The sequence below is a fragment of the Motacilla alba genome, chromosome 8 (assembly GCF_015832195.1).
Source record: "Motacilla alba alba isolate MOTALB_02 chromosome 8, Motacilla_alba_V1.0_pri, whole genome shotgun sequence".
NCBI lineage: Eukaryota > Metazoa > Chordata > Aves > Passeriformes > Motacillidae > Motacilla > Motacilla alba.
The window spans coordinates 28918065-28944177 of NC_052023.1; positions in this window are offsets into that span (position 1 = coordinate 28918065).

Consider the following 26113-nt stretch of genomic DNA (forward strand, 5'->3'; position numbering starts at 1 on the left):
CCCACAGCTGGGCTGTGCCCCTTGGAGGGCACTGGGGAAGGCAGGAGGTGCCTGGCTCACACTGCACAGCACCCTGACATTGCTGAGCCAAAAGGCAGCCCAGGGTTCAGCCAACATTTGCAGAGCTGGGTTTCTTGGCAGGCTGGCCCAGAACGGACACACAGCTCCGAGCTGAGTGACAGCAAGAGCAGGGCAGTTTCATTTTACCGGGGGGGCAGGAGCAGAGAGAGGCTGCCAGATGATGAGGCAATGGTGACATTCTGAACTCTAAGCCTTTCTGATGGATTAGAAGAAGAAAAATGTCAGTGTCCGTGTGGGTGATGCAAACCCTGGGCTGGGAAAGGACCATGCCAAGGCTTCACAGCTTTCAGAAGGATTTCTTCTTTCCCATCTCAGTCATCTGGGATCTCTGCCAGAGGAGGAGCAGGATGGGTGATTAAACAAACTGTACTTCACTTTCCTAAAGCAATTTGTAAGGCAAGTGAAAGAGCCAAATGAGATAACAACTGCTCTTTTCCTCCACTCCTCCCTCTGGGCTCCTTGCCACAACATGCCCTGGGTATGCCAGGCACCCCTGCACTCCACAGCATACCAAGAGCTCAGGAATGTCACACAAAAACCGAGTCCCCCCTTCTGTACACAACCTCCCACAGTGGAAAAGACATACTTGTTCCATGCCAGAGCATCACCACCCTCACGGTAAAAAATTTCTTCCATCTGTCTCATCTAAACTGACCTTCTTTTAAAACCATTTAAACCAATGGTTTAAAACCATTACCCCTTGTCCTGTCTCTCTGAAATGTCAGTCCTCACCTTTCTTATAAACCCCCAATAAGTACTGAAAGGGCTCAGTGAGCTCTCCCTGGACCCTTCTGTTCTTCAGGCTGAACAATCACAACTTTCTCATCTTTCTCCACTGGAGAGGTGCTCCATCCTCCTGGTCACTTTTGTGGCCCTCCTCTGGACTCACATCAACAAATCCATGTCTCTCCTGAGCTGAGGGCCCCAGAGCTGGATGCAGACTCCAGATGGGGTCTCACCCCAGCAGGGTAAAGGGGCAGAACCCCCTCCCCCGAGCTGTTGGTCACATCTCCTTTCCTGCAGGCCACATTTTCCTTCAACCCATTTGGATTCATGTGCTGTGTGCAGGGCTGGGTGCAGAAGTACAAATGGCTCCAGCCTGGGCACGAGAGCAAGAGTGTCACAGAAGGGCAGGGTGAAACTCAAATGGTCTGGAGGGAGTACCTGAAAAAATGAGACACAACTGAGGGAGAAGAAGGTGCAAGTTCCTACTCTGCACAGGCAGGAACGATCTGCAGTAGAAATGCAATAAGGAGTGAATAGTTTGTGAGGAAAGCACTGGGGGCTGCAGAGTCCTGGGACCAGGCTGAAGGTGGCACTGCCTGGAAAAGGCAGAAATCACTCTGTATGTGGAAGCTGGAAGGTGTGTGTGGGAGGGCTGAGTCTAGACCCAAGTATCCCACTTCCTGAAAGGTCATGAATCAGTCACGCATGACCAAAAGGAAAACTGGGATATTTGGAGATGCGGGAGACATGTCCCAAGAGTCCCGCTGTCCTCTGGAAGGATTTGTCCATAAATGACTGATGCAGAGAGAAAGGAATAGCCTGACCACACTGCACAGGAAAGGGACCGAGGCTGAACCATGGGAGACTGAGGACAAACCCCACAATGTTAAGGAGGATGCAGACCTAGAACAGAGGGCCTCTTTGGGCTCTTTAGGTGGACAAATTCCTTTCAGGTACCATGCCAGAAGCAGCTGGTGCTCCTGCCATGGGATGGGCTGGGGTGAGGGGGCAGAGGACCTCCCTGGGCACATGGTGCTTGCAGCTGAAGGAGAGAACAAGCATCAGGTTTCTGCAACAGCCCTGCTGAGAGCTGGAAAATGAACTCACCCATCTATCTGCAAATATCAAACAGATTTTCTGAGACTGGTGCAGAACCACTGTGATTTTCCAGATTAGCCATGACCACTGGTACTCTCTGGGTGAGGAGAGTGCAAATATTCGAACAACCACTTCCCTATTTGGTGTCTTTGGAAGACCATAATTAGCACTTTTTCATTCTGTCCCGTCCACACTGTTTCCACTCACGCTCTCACGCCACAACTCCCCCACTCCTGCAGCAAGAGGCAGCAGAGAAGAGGTTGCACTGCTTCCTCCAACCCCAGTGACAAGGGCTGAGACATCAGGAAATACTTTAAGAGTTTTGAACTAGGTAAATCGCTGTTTTCCTCCAAGGTGCCAGACAGAGGACTAGCCCCCTCTCTGAAGTCCTCTGCTCCTGTTTTCATTTGAATGCAGGACTTGGTCAATTGGAGTGAGACTCTCAATCTGAATTTTGACAAATCTGCACTTGCAACAAGCGACCCAAAGTGCTGTCCCTGCAGCTCTGACAGCTTAGATGGCCCTGACATCCTTCACCCAAGTAAGAACTGCCAAGAGCCTGGAGCAGGTCTCCCTCCACTGGCATCCCTGGCCCAAAGGGCAGCCTTCACCTCTCACTAACCCCAGCACATGCTGAAAACACAGCCAAAGATAACATTACTCCACAGTTTCTCTGGGTTTTGCTCTTTTTCATCAGGTTGATGAAGACACTCAGCCCTCGTGGCTATACCCAGATGGCAAACTTCCAGGATCCCATTAAACACCAGACCGTGCCTTCACCCAGCCCTCACTTCAGTCGCTGTTCAGATCACAGCCCTCACCAACCTAGCAGCCAGGGGCTGAGTGGAATACAAACAGATGGAAAACAAGGGCAGGCAATGCATGAGAGACCAGCCAGGACAGGGTGCCAGAGAGCTGCAATCACTTCTTTCCCTCTTTACCCCCAGGATTCCCACCGGGGCACTCACCGCTGTGGTCCCCCCTCTGGCACTGTGCCAGCTGCACAGCCCGTGGCCCTGAGGCTGGGACTCAGAGAGCCCAGGGGCTGCCCCAGAAGGCATCCTGCCGTGGCTTCCTACTGGCATTTCCCCCACGGAGCCCCAATTTTTTTCCCCCCATTTTTGTGCCCATTGATATTGTCGTGACCCCAAAACACTCGGTTTGGGAGAAACAAGGGCAGCAGGAGTGCCCAGACACAGGGTGCAACACAGAGACCCAAAACTCAAATGAATCAATCTTTCTCTTTCTCTGCCCCTGTGGACTGGTGCTGAAACTCCTTTAGGGCTTTTCTATGATTCTTAAGCCTCTCTCATATTCCTTGAAAGCTGTGGCAGCTGGAAACATGCCAGCCTTCCCACAAACACACAGAAATGCAGGGTGCACCGCAAGTAAAGACAGGACGATCTTTGTTTTGACAGAAAACAAACTGGTCAGGACTTGAGAAACCTACTTCAGGGTTAAAGCAAACTTCATACTCATCCTGGTGGTGCCTTATTTGGTGATGAAAAATGCAGATATGTATGAGGCTTTGGAAAGCAGCTGCCCGGAGGACAGGCTGCAAAGCCCAGAGGGGTGGCATCTGAGCCAGAGGGGCTGGCACAAATGTGCTAGCGAGAGTTGTCACAGTGCCACACGGAGTCATGGAAAGTTCCTGTCTGAAAGCGTGTGTGGTAAATTTGCTGCTTCCAGTCTGTGCCTGAGACATTACCACAGGTCCCCAGGGCTGGGCTTAGGCAGAGGAAGTGAGGTCCCCAGGCAAGCACATGATAGTCCCTGTAATCATCTGAACAGATATTTTGGATTAAGAAGCTGGCAGGGAGTCAAACACCTGCACCTACGCACCCCAACACAATGGAAATTCAAAGGCAGAAATTACCTCTGTGTATTTTGAGCTGTGGCATTGCCAGTGTGAAGCCTGCAAAATACTTGTGTTCTAAAGATACCAGAGAAGGGAAGTAAGGGCAAAAAGGCAGGTAAGAGTCACACCCTGTTCCTTAGAATCATTTAGGTTGGAAAAGAGCTCTAACATCCTGGAGCCCAACCATGGATCTAACACGGCCAGGTCCACCACTAAACCACATCCATGTGTCCCTCCATGTACAGCACAACTGCTCTGCACTAAATTTGTTTCCATACCACCCTAACAGACTGTGAGGAGGGAGAAAAAAAAAGAAAAGGAAGGATGAAAACAACATAGAGTGGGCATCCTGCCAACTTACACACTGGTTGCAAAATCACATTCCGAGAGCTGAGCTGCTTTTGAGAAGTGTGAGAAATTAGGAAGAGAATGAGCCCAAATCTGGTTGTGATTGAATATTCTGCTCTCTGCTTAGCCTGAGTACTTTTTTTTTTTTTTTTTTAACTGAGAGGAACAAAGTTAAACACTGGCTGAACAAAAACTGCCAGGGTCTGCAGACAAAATACTGTTGAGATGCAGCCATAAATATTCTTGTAGAGAATATTTATGTAGAAAGTAGAGAGAGCTTTAATTTAAACGGTGATTTCACTGCTCCCAAGCCTGGCAGAGGCTGGTGGGACCTGCAGAATGAAATGCTGCTTGCTGCCTCCTGCCAGGGCTCCTCCAGCCCTGCACAGGGCTTGTGGCATCACTGGCATGCTGGCACAGAGCTGCAGTGCCAGGGCTCTCTCCCTGGCAGTGTATTTACAAATAACACCATGGAAAGGCAGATTTACAGTCCCTGGCCACTGCCCTCCAGTGCTGTCCCTTAACAGTGGGTCACACAGGCAGCTGTATCCATGCTTAATGTAACATGACGTCATGCATGTAAAATAAATGTAATACTAGCTGGACTCAAGGTAGAGTCCAACCTGTTCAATATTCACAGGCACTCAGCTCCAGACCCTTTTTGGTCCTGTATGATCCTACCCTTGTGTGGTCATTCCCATTTAAACCCTGCATTTATTGAAGTAACTGGCAAATTCTGCATCCCAGCACTGACATTTTCTGCCCCGAGCTCTATCTGTGGTAGCAATAATAGCTCTGTGTTTGATCCAAAGGTCTCCCCACACAGGCCAAGTCCTTAAGTGATTTCCTTTGGAAGGAGTTTGTGGAAAGTACCTCGTGTCCTTGACATTAATCGTGTGAAATCACTACCAAGTCAGGCAGGAAACCTCCGCAGGCTGCAGGGCTGACTCAGGAAAGTCACCCCGAGGCTCCCCTTTTCCACAGATTGCCCTAAAGCTGCCACCAAAAGGTGTCCTGAAGGCCAGGCAGCCCTGCCAGGGGCCAGCCCCGAGCAGGCAGCTCCACACAGATGTTTAATTTTGGTTTCATGCAGCCAGAAGAGCTGAGGTTTCACCCACAGGTTGGGAAGAGACAGAGAAGAACCAAGAGTAAAGTTTATAAAGTTCATTTTGTATGCATTCCATCCCCAGAAAGGCAGTGCAGAAGAGCTGGCAGAGATCTCCCAGTGACATCTTTGTGACATCAGAATTTATTTTCTAAATAAACACCAATGAAGAGCACTTCTTCATATTAAAAGAAAACTCAAAAGAATGTGCAGAATGTAAAAATAGAAACTACTTTCAAGGTTGACAGTTAAAATATTTCTTCTAGTTTTTGGGTTTTTTTAGTTTACTTGTGTTTTTTACTTCTCAAGCCTATTTGCTTCTTTAAATCTTTTTATTTTTTGCCTTCTCCGCACAATGCTTTAATCACAGTTTTGTTCCCACAATACAGAACTCAAGAAGCAGGTAAAAAAAAATATAGAACAGGAAAAGCTAAAATTTATTTCAGGAAGACCTTGGAAAAAGCAGGTAAGAAAAAAATATAGAACAGGAAAAGCTAAAATTTATTTCAGGAAGACCTTGAAACCCAGCTTGCTTCAAACTGCAAGTTGAAAGCCATCTCCAAAACCCCAAGTCTCTTCCTACTCTTCCTTGTCCTTGAGTGGTGTCAGGGGGAAGCTGAGGCTGGCACTTGGATCCCATTTGTTGTTCCCATTTGCCACTAAGACTGTTGCTGGTGGCGTCACAGTTTGGAGCGAGTGTGGTTTCGCTTTCACTGCATGAATCATGTCCCCAGGGAACTGGAAAAATGCTCTGCTGTCATCTGCTGTCAGAATGAGAACCAGATCCCACCCGCTGCCAGCTCCCCAGCCAAGACAAAGCAAGCGCTGGCACCTCCAGAGACAGCAGCAGGTAGGGTGAGGTTCCTGTGCTTGGCACCTCATCCCTTCATCCTTCATCCAGTGAACTCTGTGCTCCCTGCAGGGTTTTTACCCTTGACCCCTCGCGCTGATATTCCGAGGTGATTTTTGGAGCGCGTTGCCGGTTTCAGTTCAGGCCTCCTGGGCCAGGAGCCAGCTGAAAGCTCCCTGCCTCAGTTCCGTGAGGAAGTGCAAACTCACTGCCTTCGAGCCTGGGCTGATGATGAAACCTGGTGGCTCCTCCTCTTGGCTTTATTAGCATGGGGAAATCACCAGCATAAAATCCTGTCCATGTCCTGCCGTGGCAACTTGGACCTCGGGAATCCCAGCAGTGCCTTCCTCAGCCCCGGTGCTGCTTGCATCCTCATCCTTCCCTCCAGCTGTACCAATGTCGGGCATCATGGAGCCACCAGCCATGCTGGAGGATGGGAATGCTCCAGAGAACAGGAGGTCCACGTGTCTGCGGGTGGCTTTTCGTGCTCTCATTTTTGTGTTGATTGTGATCTCAGCCCTGGTTCCCATCGCCTTCTGTTTGCTTCATCATCAGCAGGTAAGGACAAAGCAAAATTCTTAATTCGGCAGTGTTCATTCCTAATTATTAACAGTGCTGTGTTGATGCTATCAGCTGACTCCAACTTAGCAATTCTCTCCTCTTTGAAGAGTGCTAATGCTTTAGGTTTCCAAGATTTCATCTGATAATGTTCTCATCAATCCCTTACTGTCTCATCAATTCCTCAAAGTCTTCAGCGTTTTCCTCTCATTTCCTTAAGCTTAAAAAAAAAGTCTCTGGTTTTTCTTCTCCTGCACCATTGATGTGCTCTGTTTCAATATGAAGTGGTGATGCTCTGTGGGGACCAGAGGGGCTGAGAAGCTGTGGTAATTCATGAGGCACAAAGCCTTTTCACACTTGGTTTTTACAATCTAGCACAAAAACCAGTTATTGAACCAAGTTTTGCTCTGCATTTCATGAGCTAATCCCAATGAGCTTTTTCTAACTGTAAACACAGTACTGAACAGAAATACTGGGTGAGCCAAGTGACTCACGGGCTGAAAGTCCGCTTCTTATTTTCTGCTTTCCAAACTGTGAATCTGGGTCCTGGAGGAGCCAAGAACTTACTTGGGATGCCGGGTTGATCCCGCTCTAATGTACCTCCCTGCAGTCCCAGTTCTTCAGGGGAAGACACAAGGAAAAATCCCCTTCTGTTAAGAGGAAGGGTAGTTTGTTCTCATGGTCTGGGATCTGCTTGGGGCATATTGATGCCAGGAACCCCTCTGAGGACTGATCCTACAAGGCACAGAATTTTAAAATATAAAATATAAAGTCTCCTAAATTCTGACAAGAGAGAAAAGTTCTCTGTACCTTATAGCAGGAAAATATAAAACACCCAAAATAAATTATTTGCCTTTAATCCACCTTGAGCCCCAGACCCACAGCTTCCATCACCCATTTGGGAGCTGTGAAGCACCAGCTCTGTGAGCTGCAGTCACACTGAATCCCCCTGATGGCAACAAGCTCACAGATGTTCACACATATTCCACTCCTTCCCTCCTTTTACTCAGGAAAGTTTTTCTGTTTGCTAACTTTCTGTTAGTAAACAGAAAGTTTCTTTAGTAAGTTAAAGGACTGCCTTCAGTCCTGGGGAAAGCAGGACCGGGCAGTGGAAGCCTTTTCCTGCAAGGCAGCCGACAGCCTCCCCAGCACTCAGGACAGCTACTTCCTAAGGAAGGAGCGACGTTGTGCTCCAAGAGCAAATTCGAGCATTTCTGAGCTTGCATTCACTAAGATGTGAGAGGTGTGAGGCAGAACCAGGTCCCTGTGTCTGTAAGCTGATCCCAAATCTGCTTTTTTGCGGGCTCTGCCAGAGGGAGAGCGGAGCTGCTGTGTAGGAAGAGCAGGAGCTCCATGAGCAAAGCCCAAGCTGTGACTCACAGGAGCAGACTGAAATCTCTCGCCACTGCCAGTTTCCCACCAGGGCACCCATGGAGACACCCTGGGCTGGAAAGGCACTGCAGAACTGACTGCTGTCAGTGCCTGTCGCCCTGAGCTCAGCATGTGCAGCAGTTACAGGGAAAAAGGCTTCAAAGCCAGCAGCTGTCCTCCCTTCTCTGCCTGTTTGATGTGGTAGTGCTGATTTAACTTGCCTGAGTCACTACACACTCTGCACAGAAGGTTCATGGGTTTAATGTGGGGGAAATAGCACAATGCTGAGCAGCTTCCCACGTTTATGCACTGGCTTTGAGTCCTCGTGCACAGAGCCATCGCTTGTGACCATCCACAAGAGCTGAGTCCAGGCATGGAATGAAATCCTGTCACCCAACAGGAATGTAGGACTTTTATCAGGTCTACTGCAGGTCACTGCTGATTGGTTGTCTTTTTTTTTTTTTTTTTTTTTTTTTTTTTAAATTTTGTGAAAATACCACCAAAATGGATATGAAAAAAGTTGACCAATTTTAAACATTTCAAAACTTTGTTGGAAAACATCTGGTTTTTCATAACAAAACAGTGCTTGTAATGGTGGGTAGAAAAATAACTTTTCTTCCTGGGAGAAAGCTTTCATGCTCTTTCATGCTCTTGCATCCATAATGCTCCTCTACTGAGTTCACTGATAAAAGAAACATCGCAGGAGAAAACACTGACCAAGCCCTGCTTCTCTCCACAGGCAGCGGGGTCATGCTGGGCACATGGATCTTGTAAGTATGGAGATTCTAGACCTGCTTTCTGGCTTGTGCTGTGACACAGGGTGGCTGTGTCACAGGCCTGGTGCTGTTTAAGAACAGGGGTCAGCAGTGTGACAAACAGAGCTACCCAGCTCTGCACCCAGGGCTGGCAGCCAGCAGCTGCCTCTCTCAGTGTGAGTCAGCTGCCCCTCCCCAAAAATGGCCTGTGAAACCCACAGTGATGCCTTAAGGTTGAGCTTTCAAGTTTTCCAGACTCTGTACTGCATTAGTTTATAACTCTGAACTTCATATCAAGTGCTGGCAGGTTCTCCTCACAGCTCGGTCACACAGAACAATCCTTTTCCAGCCCCAGAACCAAGGGCACCACTGCAGCTCCAGGCCCAAAAACTGCAAACAGCAGGGAATGGAGGAGAGCAGACTGGGAGGATGGGACTGCATCACCTGGAGCTGGAACTGGACAATGAACCCCAATGTGGAAATGGACCAAAACTGATAAAAGTGTGAAAACTCATGACCCAGGGTCCATCTTGGGTGGAGCCACAGCCGGGCTCTTGCACTGCCCAAGGTGTATCCTGTGAAGGCCTCTTAAGAAATCCCTACTTGATTCCTTTAATAAATCCCTACTTTATTCCTTTAATAAATCCCTACTTTGTTCCTTTAACTCTGCCCAGCCTCCCAAGGCTCATCACTTTTACTACTTCTGGGTGTTAATCACCAGCTCTCCAAGCAAACCCCAGGGCAGCTGTAAAGTAATGCCCTGTAGAGTACCTGAAACACTCAGAGAGGTTTAATTAATTCAATTAAAAACTTGGGCACACAGATTATTTCAGCTAATGACTGTTCCCTTCCTGAAGGGCTATAACCACAGCAGCCAGCAAAATTACTGTCATCCTCATCATCCTCAGATCCAGCTGAAATTCCACCTAGGAATTTTTTGTTATTAGAGACTAGCTCAGACCCAACCCTCAGTCTTGAAGATTTCCCCCCATCTCCAGGGTGCTTTCCACAACTAAGCTGTCCTGGCAGGGAGCACCTCCAAGCCACCCATGGCCACAGAGGTCCTTCACAGCCTCTCCTGGCAGACTGAGACCCCTTTCTAGCACTTCTTAGAAGTCAGTAAACCCAAAAAGAATGGTCAATAATAATTATAGTAACAGCAAGTAGAATAACAAGTAAATAATAATTGTTAGAAAGTCAAGAAGTGAATGGGGAGTGAGAGAATGGGAAGCAGTGATAAAACACGCTCATATACAGAACAAGGTTATCCTGTGACATAATTACTCACCACACCATTTTGTCTGTGCTTTCCTCAGTAAACGAGTCTTCTTCACAAGACTCAAACGTTTTGATCTGGAACTGGCATTTAGAGCACTGCAACGGGATTGTGCAGGGCCAAGGGCAGTACCTCATCATCCAGCAGAGCGGCAAATACTTCATCTATGCTCAGCTCTACCGCAAGGAGACACTCAAAGAGCCTTTTACGTTGATGCTTTTCAAAAACAAAACAATCGCCCTCAACAATGCTGTGGGGCCTGAGAATGGCACAGTCAACTTTGCAAGACCCTTCTCCCTGCAGAAGGGAGATAAACTGCACTGTACGAAAAACGACAATGAGGACTACAGTCTGCTAGAGAATCAGACTTACTGGGGCCTGTTTAAAATGTAGCAGGACTGCTCTGGGTCAGCTCCTCCCTTATTTCCTCCAGGAAACTTTAGGTCGTGGATGGGGAATCTGGAATGTCTCTTTGGGTGAAATTCAGCTTGCTGGAATATGTGCCACAGTAAGCTCGTGTCCTGCAGTGACAGTGAACAGCAAACTTTGGTGATGATGGATGGCTGCTGATGCACACAAAGCATGAGCAAAAGATGGAGGGGAAAAAACCTTCGATGCGTTGTGGGGTTGACTCTGAGATCCTGGAAAAACAAGTCCCTATATTCAGCCTATTCTGAGCTGGGGAGGAGCTCTACTCTGCAGCTGACTGCATTTCAGACCTGGGTACCTTGGTCAGTCCTCTGAGTCCCTTCTAACAAGAGGTGCTACCTAAAGACAAGATATTTTATATCCTTCCCGCACAACCTGCCAGTGAAGCAACGTGTCGCCAGCAGAGGGAAAAAATGGTTCAGAAACAGCACAAGAAAAGCTTCTCAGCCCCCTCCACGGCCTCGCCACTAGCAAGGAAAACACCCCAGGGAAGCTCCATCTCCACGGGCAGTTGAGAGCACAGGGAGCTTTCCTGTGAAGTACAAGCAGCCAAGGCAGCTCCATGCCACGGTGCAGACAGCCCCAGCACTGGGAGCCTGGGATGCAGCCCAGGCAGATGCCAGGGGGGATGGATCACTGCTGGCTGGGCAGCACAAAGCTGCTGAGGCTGCTGAGTGTCACCGAGGTTGTGGAGGAGAGCTAACGGTAGAGGAGAGTGAGCACAGAGGGGAGACAAGAGGATGGAGGCTTGGAGAACTGTTCCCAGAATTTTCTTTCCTATGCTGTGTAGCCCGGCAAGCAGGGCAGGGCAGACACCATGCCATGAAATGGGGAAGGGCTGAGCATCCCCCCCTTCCCACAGACACAGCTCTGACATCCAGCACAAAGCACTGCCAGCACCACAGCAGGGAAAACGTGAGCCAGCAGGGAAGCAGGGCACCCTTCCCCTGCTCACTGCAGGGTCTGTTTGCTGTGCTTCCCCAAATGAATCACCTGCTGATCACAGAACACCTCAGAACTTCAGCAAAGGCCAAGTGCTCTCAGAAGAGCAGGTGGCTGTGGCTGCAGGACAGCCCAGCTGCCTCACAGCCTGGTTCCTCCTCTCCCTTGCCTGGGCAGGCTCTCCCAGGGGCTCTGGTTTTTGCTTTCCTGCCTCCTGGACCTTCATGGGTGACTACTCCCACCACTAGTCCCACTACCATGGACTTTCATGGGAAAGCAAAGCAACCGAGAAGTTGGATGGGAAGAAATGATTACTTGAGGTGGATTGAGGCAGTTAGGAGTGCTATTTGCTCTTAAAATTTTATATTCTATGTATTGTAACTTCAGAGACTGTAAAGTCATGTTTTTGCAGCTATGTCTGCAGTCCTGTGTTCAGTTTCACACAAGCTATTACAAATTATAATTATACTTTGGTTCTTACATTGCTTTGTTGATTCCTTCATTTAAAATTAAAAAAAAGAAAAAAGAAAAAAAAATCAAAAAACACCCTTACAAACCGCAAGTGTGTCTCAGTTCTTTGATACAGGCTGAAAAAATAACTGACTGACACATTTCTCTACCCTTTATCTGCTTTCACTAAAGGACCTCCTCTTCTCTGAGAGGCTGGCAGTGTCAGCACAGAGTGAGATCAGTTTGCAACGCACAGTCCCGGGGAAGAACTCAGGCCTCTTCCGTGGGGAGCCCCATGCACCACCCACCCTCCCCAATCACTTCTGAGGCAAAGCAAGCCCAAAAGGGTCTGCTGGGGATGACGAACTTCTTGTTCTGCACGTCAGACCAGCCAAATCCCAGTCCTGCAACAGCTGGCCTGAAGATCTGGCTCCAAGGATTAGCTCAGCCTAAGGAGAGCAAAATCCTTACAGTGCTCAGTTCCTCCTCTCTTTCACTGAGCGAATCAAAAATCACTCAGGCAGCAGAGCTGGAAGCAGTGTCCTGTGCTTTCAGGCAGAGACAGCTGAGTCCTTGCTGGGCTGAGAACAGCCCTGAGCAGCCCAGAGCCTTCAGCCAAACCAAGGAGCTGCAGGCTCTGCAGAGACAGGGGTCACAGAGGCCCCTTGGAGGACTCTGGCAGCGACAGGACAGTCCAGGCTGCTGGGTCACCAGCCTGCCCAGGTCTGTGTCACAGCCCGTGGCTGCTGGGCCACCAGCCTGATGGGTCTGGGTCACAGCCCGTGGCTGCCGGGTCACCAACCTGCCCAGGTCTGTGTCACAGCCCGTGGCTGCTGGGCCACCAGCCTGCCCAGGTCTGGGCCACAGCCCGTGGCTGCTGGGTCACAGCCCGTGGCCAGCTGTGCCAGGATGTAAATGGTTAAATGCTCCAGAAGCTGCCTTGGTGCAGAGCACGCAGCTTTATCCAAGTGCTCTCCCAGCAGGACCTGAAGCCACCAGAGCTCCTCTCCCCAGCCAGCCAGTCCCAGGCTCTGGCTCCTGCATTTATTCTCTCGCTGGACCCCCACACCTCTTTCTTTCTCCCTCTCCCTGCCAAAAGGCAGGTAACCCCTCCCTTTGTGCCTCCCTGGAGCAGCACCAGCCTGCTTTTCTGGGGTCCATCAGCTGCAGAGCTCTCCTGGGGACACCCAGGAACCCACCAGTGCTGCTGACACAGCAGCACATCACCAGCTCCTTTCGGCAGGAGACATCTGAATGTGCTAAATGGGTCACACTATTTTTTAAAACAAATATTCGCAAGGTAAATTTCTGAAGGTCTGCAAGGGGGCAGATGTGGGAATGCTGCAGCATCCAGAGCCTCTCTGTCACTGGCAGCTGCAGCATCAGGTGCCAGAGTACCAGCTGCAAAACTGGAATCTGCACACGTGGAGAGTTCCTGTCCCTTCTGAACAGTCCAGCCTGGCACCGCTGGCCTTTTGGCACGTGGTCTCTTGGCTTGAGATTGATCATGCCCTTAAAAGAAATCCAGAGACTACAGCACATCTACTCCATGGAGCGGCTGCACTGTCTGACTCAAAAATTATTGTTGTGTCACAGCACCAAACTGCTGCTGCAGGCTGGAGTGGGATCCCTGAGGTCACAGCTGATTTGGCCCCATGAACAGCTGCAGCCCCAGGGTTTCCAACCTGAGAGCCCCGCTACGAGCAGCCCCACAGCTGGGCACTGCAGAGCAGCAGCAGGTTTGGAGGACAGAGGTGCCATCCCCCACTCACACTCATTCTCCAGCCTGGCCAGTGGAAAAGCCAAATGGACACTGGCAGATTATGGCCAATGACCATGGAAAAGCCAAATGGACTCTGGCAGATTATGGCCAGTGACCATGGAAAAGCCAAATGGACTCTGGCAGATTTTGGCCAATGACCATGGAAAAGCCAAATGGACTCTGGCAGATTATGGCCAGTGACCATGGAAAAGCCAAATGGACTCTGGCAGATTATGGCCAGTGACCATGGAAAAGCCAAATGGACTCTGGCAGATTATGGCCAGTGACCATGGAAAAGCCAAATGGACTCTGGCAGATTTTGGCCGATGAGCAGCAATTGAGTGCCAGTACTAATTGCTTATCCTTCGTTAGGAGTAATCAATGCCAGCTCCAACCAAATGCCAGTGTTTGGATTCCTTGAATGTTTAAATGTTCCTCCTTTCCTTGCCTCTGGCCTCTGGGAATGCACAGCAGATCTAAAAGACATGTTACCCACACACCTCAGGATGGAAATGAAATGCTGCCTCCCTGAAAGAAAATCTCTATGCAGAAGTGTCAAATCAATAATTTACATGAAAACCCCCCTTTTTTTTTTTTCAATATTTTGAAATCAAGACTTGCCTCTTGGAAAGCCTTTTCACTAAGGTGCAGGATTGTGAAAAAGTGGTGTATTTCTTTATGTCACAATGCATTTTTATCAAACATGCTTTCAAATCTATGGGAAGTATAATTTCAAAAGAAAATGAATACATCATGAGACTGTACAAATAGATGGTCATGTGCCTTCAACTATGGAAAAAAAATTGTGGTGGTTTTTTCAACAGGACTAGGGGATTTTTCTGCTTTGTCAGAAGCTTACTACACTGCATAGCCTCCCCAGGATCAGAGATGCAAATGGCCCTTGAAGGAGACATTTCAGTCTCTTTAGAAGTTAGCCAAAATGTAGTCCTAATAAAGAAATAATCAGATTTTTTTTAACAGATAAATACATTGAATACAAGTAACCACAATATAATCAGCAGTTTTTTGTTCAACAGTCACCTATCAGCCCCACACCTCTGTACTTTACACTCTCCAGAGTCAATGGAGGTTGTTCAAGGATGATCTGAAAGTTCATCCAGAAATTGCCACAAAGCACATCAAAACCAGCACAGTAGGCAGAGATGTAACTGTGTATTTAGACAGCTTAAACCACAGCCTGCTCCAGCCAAACTGCTTTTATTTATTCTTACCAGAGCCCTCTAGAATTCATCAAGGGGTCTTGGTTTGAAAAGACATATGTCTGCTAAGGAAGGCAGGAGCCTCCCTTGAAATGGAAAATGTAAACCCCCTCCCTCTGAATTATTATAATTTTGAAACTAAGGGGCTCTCAGGCAAAGAGATGGGAATAGGAGTAACAGTTCTTTATTAGGGAAGAAAAGAAAATTAAAAAAAACCCCAAAAAACAGTGCAGTAATACAAAACAACACTGCCAGAGTCAGAGCAGGAGCTGGCCCCCTGTGGGTCAGGGTGGTGGCACAGTCCCATTCCGTGGTGGCTCAGCCCTCCTGCAGTGCCAGCTGTGGTTCTGCTGGAGCAGGGATCCTGCACAAGGGGGGAGTTTTCCTCTGAAGCTCCAGGGCTGCTGGAGATGGGCCTGCTCTCCCTCTGGGAATGCAGGGCAGAAGAAAGCTGCTCCTCTGGGAATGCAGTGGGCAAAGGCTGCTGTGCTGTTCCCAGGCTCAGATTGTATCCAGGTAGGAATGCTTGGCTCCTGCCCTGGGTGGAGCATCTCCCCATGGGAGGATGGAATTTGATCAGCCATGCAGGGACACTCACTGGCCATGGACAGAAGATAATTAATAATTAATGGCCCATGAAGAGCAGAGATCTCCTGGAGGGAGGCTTGGTTGTGGGAGAGACAAAGAAAACTGCCCAAGGGACAGCAGATAACTGCCCCACCTCTGACAGATGGGAATTGAATACACACATCTTACAATCCAGGACACAATGTTACTAAGACATAAATTGTACTAAATTAAGAAAAAAGAAACTAAAAAACAAAATTCCAAGACCACAAGAACTAAATAAAACAGTGAAACAACTAAACTGTAACCAATCACATATCCTGATAAAAATATATAAACCACGTGAACAAGATAGAAGCACCAATCAAGAAATGCGTGATCAGTGTGTAGAGTAGTGTTAGAAAATATAAATAAAATAATGTAAACAACACAGCAGCTTCTACTTAATCACATTAGTTAGTTGTCCGAGAGTCCTCCCTCAGAGAGACATTTCTGATGATGCTGTGCAGACCCCCGTTGTTGGGGACACTTTCCCTGCAGGGGTTTCTCAGGCTGCTCCCAAAGTCGCTCCACCAAGCCTCGTGGAGTGAAGCAGCCCCAGTTCTGAACTGCCCAAATACACAGTGGTTTCTGCCTGTGTCTCAAAAACAAGGCAAACTTCACTGGCTCAGTGAAATGAGTGGTTGGTGCTGCCCCTCTGCTCACAACCCACGAGCCCAACCACTGAGGAAAGGTAAATGAAAACCTTTAATTTGGGTTGCTTCAAGCAAACTATTGAGGACCCACTTTTACAGAGTAGCTTCTTTTATGCAAGCAGAACTACCATTAATTTTGGTTCTAACTTCCAGTGCTCAAGACTTCTGCAGCTCAGTGCAATAAAATGAGGCAGATGAAGATGTTGTAGCTAAGAAATCTGGCTATGGTCCCGGAGGGATGATGGCTGCTCTGAAAAGCCTTTCCTCTGGATGACACAGCCCATGCCTCCAGGGCAAAAATAAACTGTCCCAAAGGGATTTTTCCAGGGAGTAAATTCTGTCCGGCACCACAAATTATGGACTCTTAATTTCAGCTCCAAAGGCAAGTGCATGGAAAGATCAAAACTGCTGAAACAGCCTGCCAAGGGAGGCAGTGGAGATGTAACTTTGTTATTTCCATCCCTGCAGAGTGACAACAGCTTTTACCTGTTTAATTATACCTCCCCTAAATCCTCTTTAGGTGAGTGAAGCAGGTCTCTGTTTCACAGCTGAGGGCAGGTTTAATGGTGCAACCCAAAAGGTTTCTGGTGACAAGTCACACACCCCAGCTGAGGCACGGCACTTTGGATTTCTCTTCTCTCCTCCCAGATTAGAGAAGGGCTTGCACCTTACACAGCTCCTCCACCTCCCAGGCACACCAAAAGCTGCCTCACCATGGGAGGTGAGCAGATGCTTTGTGAGGAACCAGCCACATCCAGGTCTCTCTGTGCTCTGGGGGTTCACTGTGCTGGGCACAGCACCTTTGCTTGCAAGTACAAGAGAGCCTGCGTCATCACAGATTTTGGTCTAACAGGCAGAACACCGCTTGGAGAGAATGAAAGTATCATTAGCACTTAAGAGAGAGGGAAGGAAGTCACAGCAAGATGCTGTGATTTTCTTAGGGTCACCAGAAGTGCAGATAAGCAGAGATGAAACCCAACCACGTGACCAAGGGGAAGGCATCCTCGCCTGTTACCAGGAACAGTGTGGCCAGCAGGAGCAGGGACATGATTCCTCCCCCGTGTTCAGCACTGCTGAGGTCACACCTCCAGTTCTGGGTCCAGTTTTGGGCCCCTCAATTTAGGATGGATGTTGAGATGCTGGAGCTTATCCAGAGAAAGGCAACAAGGCTGATGAAGGGTTTGGAGCACAAGTCTGATGAGGAGCGGCTGAGGGAGCTGGGGTTGTTTGGCCTGGAGAAAAGGAGGCTCAGGGATAACCTTATCACTGCCTGAAAGGAGATTGTAACCAGGGGGGTTTGGCCTCTTCTCCCAGGTTAGTTTTGAGAGGACAAGAAGACACAGCTGCTCCAGGGGAAGTTCAGGTTGGACACTCACAGGGATTTCTGCACAGACAGGGTGACTGGACACTGGAATGGGCTGCGCTGGGAGGTGGTGGAGTCACCGCCCCTGGAGGTGTTTAAGGACCGGACAGGGCCCTCAGTGCCATGGTCTGGGTGACAAGGTGGTGTTGGGTCATGGGCTGGACTTGCTGATATCTTCTCCAACCAAACTGACTCTATGATTCTGAGTTCCGTAACCAAACATCCTCATGGTGGACCATAAACAGTGATAAGAGCACTGAGGAAATAACCCAGGGGGTGCCACATATGGACTCAATTATCAATTTTTTTCCCTCTGTTGAAGAAAACTGCCTATTCAGAATATCCCAAGAATGGACCAGGAACACAACTGTGGGGCAGCCCTGGATGGTGTCACCAGGCTGGCCAGCACAGGGCTCACCCACCACTTCTTCTGCCCTCCTTGGACACCCGACTCTGCCATGAATACCTGGACTTTCTCAAGCTCAAGAGCAAAATCCACTTCTATTTCAGGTCTTCTGAAGTAGGATTTCACACTGAATGGCTCTCCCAGCACAAATTTGGCTAATCCCACATTTCATCTTGTGGGGTCTCTTGCTCACCCAGGGACGCTAGATGTGGGGTTTCACGTCCCGGATTGGGATGACCCCAAAAGATGGAAAAGTCTCTCCTCCAACCCGTGCCTTCGAAGAAAGACTCAGTAGTCTTCTGTTGTCCGTTCTCAAGGTTGTTTGTTGTTGGTTATCTAAAAGATTCTTCTCCTGAACTGCTGTGGCCCGTTCAGCAGGTCAGACAAAGGCACACTGCCCTCCCAGGGGCTGCTGCCATCTTTTATATCATATATTACGTACTACATGTTTATACCTTTTCCCCAATGCCTACTGTCTATATTGAATGGTGACTTTCTACTCTAAACCAATCTGTGAGTGCCAACATCACCAAAGACATGGAGGCTAGGAAGGAGAAAGAAAGAGGACAGGGCACACCCAAATCCCTCCATCTTAGAACCCCTGACCCCCATGTACAAAACTTGGACCCCTGTGTACAAGGCTTAAAACCCCCCTGTACAGCACTCAGAAATCCTTCCTTTCACTTTGTGACTACTTCTACTATGCTACCTAACTTGTGTGTGTGTGGCTTGTAATTCTTCATACAGAGTTGGTAATTTGCTCCACGGGCTAAGATCAAAACCCCACGTGTGCCTTTGGCTGCTGCCAGGGTCTCAGAGCCCCCTGCCAGCGGCCCTGGCCATCCAGGGCACCCAGAGGGATGTTCTGGATTTCGACATCTCCCCCTTCTCTTTGCACTAAAAACACATCTTTGGCAGCCTTACTCATGGCCTGCCACACACACTGAATAATGCATGGCTGAATGAGCAGAAGAATTACAAGCCTTATCAAAATGTAAAAACTATCATCTAACAAATTTTCTACAATATATCTGATTCCCACACCCATGCAGAAACCCAAAGTCTGCAATCTTCTGTGGACTGGTGAAGCAGAAGGTTTGGAATCTCTGTGCAGTCCACATCTGTGTGTCTTCTTCTCCTCTTGTCTTGCTCAGCGTTTTCTTGCACTTGGTACACTTTTCTTCACTGAAATCCACCTGGACTTTGTACCTGTTAAAACACAAACAAATCCACGTCCCCGCAGGGACTGGAGTATCCTCTCAAAATCCCAGAGATGAAGAATGGGTCTTGATGTGAAAATGAAACCTTGATCTGTTCTGTTTTGCAAAATTGCATAGAGAAATGCAATACAACAGTAATTAGAAATCAACCAAATAACACAGACAATCAACAGCACATGTGAAATCACACACTTATCAAGCACCACAACATTGGACTGTCATCCCAGAGTCTGCAACAGCTGATGAACCTTAAAACAACAGAAGATTGAAGAAATCATGTCCGGATTCATGTTTCTCCAAGCTCCCTTTGAAAACCAGCTCAGCTGTCATATCTGGTCAAATTGCCGAGTCAAAAGGACTTGAATACTTTTTGATGCAGAAAACTTCTGGGTTGATTGTCAATCACTCCATCCAAGTAGAGCTAAAGCTTGGCCACAGCCCAAACTCTAATTGGTGAGTATCACTCAACACATTCTCTAAAACAAGACTCTTAAAAACAACAGTTATGAATAAGAAACCTTAGGATTAGAAATCATTCACACCATGAGATAACAGGATAGGGATTCTTCAAACACAACAAACCTCTTCTTCAGAGATGTGAATTTCGTCACAGTCAGGATTGTGACTCTGGATCTGGACACTGAGAGTGGAAGAAGTGCAGCTGAATGAAAGACTGACTACCTAATACAATATTGAAACCCAAAAAACCTAAGAACTTAATGTTACAACTGAATTCTCTGCTGAAGTACCTCTGTAATAACGACTGAAGAAAACCATGAGACTGGCAATCTGGATAGAAAAACCCAAAAAACATGTGAGTAGTTAAGAAATCAAAAGACAGGATCCTGAAGAGACACGTGTCTTGCAGATAATCACAAAAGAGATAAAAGATTATCACACAAAGACATGAAAGCCGGCTGTAAATACTACAACAATACCTTAACAATAATTCTTATCACAAGACAATCTTTTTAAAGCATTCATATAACATCAACAACCATCATTATTTATCATTATTACTTATAAAAATTAAAAATAACAAAGGTTACAAACTCAATACCAACAATTCCTAGAACTCTGAACCATTGGGAAATCAGCTGATGGCCCCACAGACTCTTTACATGATGTTTTGTTTCCCTAGGAAGCATTCTTCACAGTAGAAAAACAATAAAATCCCAAGAAATAACTGATATGAAAAGACCTGTTTAGAAGTTCAACTCATAGGAAACTTTGTTTCACTGGAACATGGAGCTCCACACTTGTAGCATTGTCCATGTCTTCTGCATCTGAATCATGGTCCTCTGGCAAATGCTGTTGCAATCACTTCTGTGGAACCTGCCTGTGGAAGAACTGAATTGCCCCACATAACATCTGCTGCATTTTTTCTGGAGTTGACCCTGTTGAAAAACTGGATAAAGCACTGTGAAAATTCTCAGAAGTTTCTCACCCTGTCCTTGGAAAAGTTTCCAGACCTGTTTTTCCCCAAAAGCCTGCCTGGAGTTCTGGCTGCTGTGGTTGCCTAGCAATCTAGTGCTGCCTTGAAGGACATCTCCGCCCTGACCTTGCCCCATCTCTGCCTGTGCCTGCTCTGCTCTGCTGTCCACCAGGATCCGCCTCCCCTGGCTCCGTGCCAACGTCCACAACCGAGCGCGCGATTCCTGTCCCGTCTGTGCCCGTTTGGCGTCTGCAACATGCGAGCTGCCCCTCCCCGACCAGGTAGGGTTTCGCTCCACCGACACGTGCGCGCGCACTGGCGCTGCCGCTCCTGGACGAGCATCTCCCGCGGTTCTGTGCTCTGTCTCAGTGGGCTGTCCTGCCAGCGCCGCCGCTGCAATGCGGGAGCGGTCCCCCTCTGCCTGTCGGGCGGCCGTGTCCACGGCCGCGCGGGGTCTCAGCATGGAGCGCGTCACGGCACCCTGGGAACGTGCAACCGCCGCGCCCATGCTTCCCGCCGCCGCTGCCTCTCCTGCCGCCGGCACTGCGCATGCCCCCACTGCCTCTGCGGCCCCCCAGCCAGCCTCCGCAACCCCCGCGGCCGCCTGTGCGGGCCCCCCGGGCTGCCGGCTGACCCGTGCCACCTCGGCATGGGTTCTGTGCCAGCCGCTGAAAAGCAGCTCCTTCTCCTGTCCTGCTATTTCCTCTGCCCCCCATCCTGCTGTCGCCTCTGTGGTGACACTTCGCATTAGTCTCTGCGATTCTGGGGAACAAGCCACAAAGAAGGCAAAATCCCAGTCCTCCAAGCCGTGCTTTCCTGTGACTGGAAGAGGTGTGCCTGGGCACCCTGTAGGTCCTGAAGGTGATAACGATTCCCCCCCACCTTTTGGTGAGAGTCAGTTCTGTTCTTCCTAATTTCATAAGAGTAAACCCCGTCTGCGGATGGCTAGACGATTCCCTCTCTTGCGGATGGCAAGAAGGCATCCCTCCCCCCTGACTGGTGGGAGTCATTTCTGCTGCCTGCTGATAACAGGTACCCCCGCGGCACTCCGTGAAATTGCCTCCAGCATTACTCTCTCTGGAGCCAAAAGTTTCAAGGCCTTGTTTTCTTTCCCTGTTGCTAAATGATAAAGGTGTCCATTAATCTCCCTGAGTTGTTCCTGGGAATATGCTTCCCACATGTTCTTAATTTCAACCGTTCTCACCAAAAGCTGAATCAACGCGAGGTCAGTCCGGAGATGGTCCTGGTCCCTGTCCAGCAGTTTTCCAGGCGAGGAATTCCAGACACGCGTTTCTGGTTTTCTTCCTCTCCGGGCTGCTCTTGAGGCAATTTGTCTTGGTGAAGGTCACAAAATTTTGTCTGGGCCTCCCTGGTCCTTCTCTCTGGAGCTTCGGAGTGTGCCTTCCTCCCAGATTGGGGTTGGAGGTCGTCTGATGGTTTTATCTCTTTGCTTCAGTCATGCCCACCCAGGGATGCCAGATGTGGGGTTTCACGTCCCGGATTGGGATGACCCCAAAAGATGGAAAAGTCTCTCCTCCAACCCGTGCCTTCAAAGAAAAACACAGTAGTCTTCTGTTGTCCGTTCTCAAGGTTGTTTATTGTTGGTTATCTAAAAGATTCTTCTCCTGAGCTGCTGTGGCCCGTTCAGCAGCTCAGACAAAGGCACACTGCCCTCCCAGGGGCTGGTGCCATCTTTTATATCACACATTACGTGTTACATGTTTATACCATTTCCCCCAATGCCTACTATCTATATTGAATGGTGACTTTCTACTCTAAACCAATCTGTGAGTGCCAACATCACCAAAGACATGGAGGCTGGGAAGGAGAAAGAAGGAGGACAGGGCACACCCAGATCCCTCCATCTTAGAACTCCTGACCCCCATGTACAAAACTTGGACCCCTGCGTACAAGGCTTAAAACCCCCCTGTACAGCACTCAAAAATCCTTCCTTTCACTTTGTGATTATCTCTACTATGCTATCTAAACTTGTGTGTGTGGCTTGTAATTCTCCATACAGAGTTAGTAATTTGCTCCACGGGCTAAGATCGAAACCCCACGTGTGTCTTTGGCTGCATGCCAGGGTCTCAGAGCCCCCTGCCAGCGGCTCTGGCCATCCAGGGCACCCAGAGGGATGTTCTGGATTTTGACACATCTCATTTGAGATGAAAGCTCACAAAAGCATTTCTTTCCTCTGCCATACAACTTCAACCTGTGAGGAAGAAATTCTGATTTCAGACCTTCCCTCCCCAGAGCACCTCAGCTGCCAGTGCTTCCACAGCAGTCACTGGGTACTGCTACCACAGCCTTTACTCATAATGCAGAAAACTCATCTGCTTTGGGACTTTTTGATAAACACTACAAGGGGTCCAGACCGGTTTTGGGAGAAACTGCTTCATGGTGTGGCCCTGCTGCTGCAGAAGGTATCTGCTGACATGGCCAACAAGCTGCCTCCTCTTCTGGCAAACCTCTGAAGAAGTAGAAAGGGTTTGGAGGCAACACATCCTGTCCTTGCAAAGTAAACAATTCACAGAAGAGCCACGGAAGGGAAGTCACAGGGGTATGACTCACTCCCAGTATAAAAATCAGAGCAAGAATTCCATTACACCATACTGCCAGAGGGGTCAGCTGGATGCTCCTCCATCCTGCAGTCCCCAGCTCACTTCTCGCTATCACAGGTAACACTTCCCCCAGCTCCATCCTTGTAGGTTCCCTGGAGTGAACTGGGTTCCCTCCCAGCTGGAGGGCTTTGGGTCCTTCCAGCCCTTCAAACACTGCCAGGAGAAGGATGGTTGATGCCCTCTCCTCTGTGAACAAGTCTTCTGCTCCCAGTACTCCTAAACCCTCCTGGAATGGTGACAGCTCACTGCCACGTCTCCTCAAACTGTGCCACCACGTTTTAAACAGGAGCCTTGCCACTGACTTCTCACAGCTCCAGCTACCAGCAATACAGGCTTCAGTTAAAGGGTTTGGTGTTTGGTCTTTTCCTGAGAGGCTTTGGAGGAAAATGAAAAAATAAAAAGAAAACGAGGTATCAAGAGATTCCAAGATAGCAGAAACAAAGTATTCTGCTCCTGATAGTCTCCTGATTTTATATCTGCTTTCACAGTATTTGAGGCCTTTATCAAAATTTTTGAATATTTGAGATTAGCAATAAGAGAAGATCAAGTAAACCATATAAAATACTAGCACATTAAATAAACACTTAAATGCTCCCTGCTGTGGACCCCATTATGAGATTTAACTTTGAAAAACTTTTACAAACTTTTGAGATGCATGGAAGGTGTTGCAAGATGTGGTGAAGAGAGGAATACAAGAGCAAGCTCCAACTTTAGCTATTTTTGTATCGATCTCAGCAGCCCAGGAATTTACTGAGGGGGTGTTTTGAAAAGAATGCCATTCAGGAAAAAAAACACCCAAATTCCTTCTAATGTGTGTCATGACTGTATAGCTGGAGCTGAATGATGGGAAGATCTTTCAAATTCCACATCTAAAGCTAATCCAGGAACTTGCATTTTAGGCCAGAGTGAGTAATACCACTGGCTCTTGATCCTCAGATCAAATTAATTGTATGTACAACCCTTCTCCTAAAAGGTCATGCAAATTCTTCCCATTCTTCTCTCCTGAATATTCCCTTCACATCCAGCAAACCTATACCCATGACAAGAGAAGTGAAGCAGGGACAGGTCATTTCTCACATGAGGGAGAGGAAACACCTGAGCAGCACCTCATGATCTGGCCAGTCATTTAAACACCTGCCTGAGCAGTAGTACTGAAATGTGGGGATGTGTTTAAATGCTTTTAAGAAAAGGGACAGCAGAAAAGCTAGTGGGGGTGGAAACCAGGGGTGAATCTGTAACTGTTAATTCTTGTTTGGCACTACTCTTTTTGAGAAAAAGCTGGGAAATCTTGCAGTGCACAATGAAAAATTAGAGATGGCTTAAAACTTTGCCCCTTGGGCGTAGGGGAAAAGCTTTGCACTGTGGCAAACTGGGATCTAGAGCTGAAAATAGATACAACTCTGCAGAATCCCTTCCAGAACTCAGAGCTCACGCTGTCCCATGCAGTGGATTTCAACTGAGCTCTGTCTTGTACTCATCAGCCCTGCTGTGCCAAAACTACAGCTATTTGGGATGATTCCCCTTTCCAGCTGGGCTGATACCAGCTGTGCAAAATAGGTGGATCATGGTCAGTGCAGAAGGTACAGAGGCACATGCAGAGAAACAGCCTAATGCAGACTCTTTCTACCCCCAAGGATTATACAGCTCTTTCATATAACTGATGTTGAAATTTTCTGTGGAAATTTGACACTTTTATAAGCTTTCTGTGCTCAGCATACATTTGCCTTTTGATCTGAGGTTCCCCTTTATGTGGAGAAGATGACAATTTACAGTAGCTTAGTCGACTGTGAAGAAACACATCACGAGATCAAAGATTTGGGGATCTAGAGCAACATGCACCAAAATCTGCTGTTCACACACATAGTGATCACCTGACAGTGGGAGCAGGAATTTCTTTCTGTATTGTTAAACCCACTGCTCTATGAAACCTGCATTACAGACTGAAGAGTGATGACTGCTAATAATAATATTCACATTGATTTCAGAATGATTCCTTTGGTTTTCCTTTATCGACCACAAAAACCTGGCAGGGAATCATCATCTTACCCATCTAGGGAAGCTCTGTGTGGCTGGGAAGACTTCAAATGTGTGAAACCTGCCACCCCCTGAGGTTCTCCTGATGGGGAGACCCCTAAAAAGTTCTGTGCCAGGATTGAGAGACGAATAGGACTTTCAGTTTTTTTGGTTTTCAGGTTGTTGTTTATTTTTCTCTTCTCAAAAGTTCAGCACGCTGTCTACATCTCAGAGTACAAAGAGAAAGGCACCAAAAGTCACAAGACACTCAGGTTCAAGGTCTTTTAAAGCTATTTTGTTCAATTATTTCTTAGAACATATTTTATTTCTACCTTTCTACCAATAATTATTTGTCTGTCCACACAACATCTGCATTGGGGCTCTTTCCAGCCAATCACCCTGTGCCACCAACACAGCAGAAGATGGAGCAGATGAAGGACAAGAAGATCAGACAATGCCCAAAATCCTCCAGCTTGTCTCCTATCTACCTCCATACTAAAAATCCAAAACTCTAAGTTTTTCACCCTGTGATAAACTACACTACTGTCTATTTCACACACTTGTAGATTCCAATTCATCCCAAAGTCTTGGAAGCTTTCCCCATGGATGAAGGTTAAAAGCAGCGTTCTCCTGCTTTGATCAGGACTTCTCAAGACAGGAAGAGAAATATTCCCTGTGCCCTGGTTTCCAACTAAATGACTTGCAGTCACTCTGCCCCAGCCCTGCCACTTAAAATCACATTTATACACTCTCATATTTATGCTCCCTTTGTATTCATTCATTAATATGGGTACTTTTTACCCCAACAATGGAGCTGCTCATTGCTGTTCTCCTTTGTGCCAGAGCCACTGAAGAACTGCTCAGTTTGCTGGTGAAGACACCACAGCCAGACCCAGAGAAGCCAGCTCACAGCCAGCTTCCCTCTCCTCTCACTGCAGACAATTGTCTAGACAAACGTGAAGCC